Source organism: Amblyomma maculatum, chromosome 4 (assembly GCF_055883805.1).
Source record: "Amblyomma maculatum isolate TAMU_Amacu chromosome 4, ASM5588380v1, whole genome shotgun sequence".
Lineage (NCBI taxonomy): Eukaryota > Metazoa > Arthropoda > Arachnida > Ixodida > Ixodidae > Amblyomma > Amblyomma maculatum.
Genome location: NC_139347.1, coordinates 126,078,229 through 126,081,004, shown reverse-complemented (window position 1 = coordinate 126,081,004; position 2,776 = coordinate 126,078,229).

The window sequence follows — 2,776 nt, the reverse complement described above, 5'->3', positions numbered from 1 at the left end:
ATCCCCCCCCCCCCCCCTCTTTCATGTCTCCTAGGAATTTTAATGATGATATCTTTAGCAGCGCAGTAATTTGGTAAATAATGCGATCACATTACCTTTTGCGAATTCATCTGTTTCTTCGACACCATATTATCTAGCCGTGATCCATTCCCATTCGATGCTTTCGCGTGATTTTCTGTCGACATTGAGATCCAAAAGAAAGTTAATCTTTCTTCGTGTTGTATAATGAATGAGAATAAATCGAATTACCAGTCATGCTCATTCACTTATTGTCTTGTATACTGCTTCTATACTGAAAAGACTGGAAATTAATTTGCGATTTTGGAATCAGGAAATACCGAAACTTCTAGAAGCTAACCGATGCGTATAACGTTGGTTTGTTGAAAACTATTGTAACCTGTGATATGTTCTATACTTCTGTCTTTCTATGTAATCCTTCAGGCTTTTACATATATGCCATATGTGCGAAGCTCGACCTTTATTCATAATTACCAGCATTTCTACTTTATGTGTCTGCCTTACGCCTCCTTGCTTCACTGAACTGGCAAATTTCGCTTCACAAACTTTCCCTTGAGGTCTAGAACTTAGCTTATAGTGGTAACAGAAGAGCACTATATATGGTCTTTTGATCCAGTAACAGACACACAGCGGTGGCTCAGGGGTTATAGCGCTTGACTACTGAACACGTTAACACGGGATCGAACCCCGGACAAGGCGAGCACTTTTCGATAGAGGAGAAAAATACCGGTGCCGTGTACTGTGCGATATCAGTGCACGTTAAGCAATCCTAAACGGAGTAGATTTCGCGAATCCTCCATTACGGCGTCTCTTATGGGCCAAGTTGGTTTGCGACGTTTAACCCTACAAACCAAATTAATCTAATCCTTTCTTGCAGTAACCGCCCCATCAGTTCACTGCAGTTCTACTAGCCTAGTCTTCATGGCACATTTAGAGCTCCTCAATAAAAAATGTGTTTAAAATTTTCTTTCTACTGCTGAGCGGGCATAAAAGCAGCCACCGTGAAACCATGGGAAAGGTAATTAATTGTATTGTGCGCTCCTTGCGCATTCCTTATCAAGAAGGCTGCTTTGATGAATGCAATGTACGCCGGACCTCTCGCCATCGCCTAGCCAACGCCAACAAGCTAGGCAACATCATTCTTATGGTCCTCAGCCCACACGTTGATGAGGCTGATAATTATCTTCAGTCATTTGATAATATGGCTGATAAACCTACAGTTTCTGCTGTTCGTGATGATTACCTAAAAGCAGGATCGCATTTTGCTGGCGTCTTGAGTGCAAATGGTAGTGTCATCCTGAAAGAGTAGCTGACATTCTCACCTACGCTCGCTCCTCAGGTGCATAATCAAGGAGTTTGGAAGTATAAGAATTTGTTTTTGGTTTTTCTCCCTCAAAACGTGATAGCCGGATTTTTTTAGATGTTACGCTAGTGTTTTAACAGTGAACTTCTGCTGAGCTGCGGCGACGTTAAGTCTGAGTCCGGGGGCCCTATTCTCGACACACATGGCCGCCGTTCGGTGCCATTTTTTCTCTGATTGGTTCTCAGAACAGTCATGTGTTTCAAATTTGTGGCGCGAAATTTAGGTGCGTCAAAATGTCTTTTTTCGGTGACGTAAAAATGACGTGAGCCTGACAACGGATTTTCAGCAGCGGTATTCATGATGCATGGAGGGTATATGTAAGTAACTTTGGAGGGAAAACAGAGGTATATATGATAGAAAGGGAAGCACTTACGCTTGTATTACGAATGGGCTGAAATGAACCGCCCACTGTCAAGAGCCGACTCCTGAAATCTGATTGACTGATGTGGTGTGGCGGGAAATACGTCATGCATAAATATGTAATGATGACATCCAAATGACGTTTCATTACTCAACCGATGTTCTGCCAATGCTGCAAATAAACAAAGTTGGGCGCCGCATTTTGAACCACTTGAGGCGGCCTCTACAGCCGCGAAGAAAACATCGCGAATTCGACGTGTTTTCTTCGCACAGTTTGGTAGAGAGTTTGGTGGGTGGTGAAGTAAGTTGATACAGCTTGTGGCAATTCCAGAAAGCGCTGAAACGACGCCATAAGGGAACCTTTCAGCTGCGTCATCTTTTAGAGGATTAATAATGAAGACGCAGATTTACAGCCGCACGAGGGTCGTACCTACCCACCTGTTGCAAATGCTTTGCTCTCATAGAGAAACCATCGATCCGCGCCGTCGTTGCCAAGCGCAGAAATGCGGCCCGTTAACTCAAGCGGTTGATCTGCGCGAGACGAGGCATTTCAGAGAGCAGCAGAAGGGAAAGTTGGGCGATTGTAGGTTGTTCATGATGGTTTCTTGGGCGCTCTTTACGACAGAGACAAAGGAAAGAGAAATAAAGGCGCCAGTCCCGTGCTTTTTTTCTTTGTTTCTGTATTCAACAGCGCCCACCAAACCATCATGAATTGCAGAGAGCACCGCGATGCTTTCTAATTATCTGTCTGATCAGTTCCTGAGTACAACCTGAGTTCCTGAGTACAAATAGATGGCTCATGGGCAAAATATTTGTTATGAGGTTATGCTAGAAATGACACGTCAATGCCTCATGTAGCCCATATAGAGTACTACAACATAAAAAATGAGGCTTTATAATTCTATTTTGCCCTTTAAGGAATTTTGCTTGATCCACATGACACTTCTGTGGTGCGCATTGCTACACGACATCTCTCCAGGAAGTAAGTTGCTGCTGGCATGCGTTGACAACATCGCAGACTAGTTAAGACGCAAT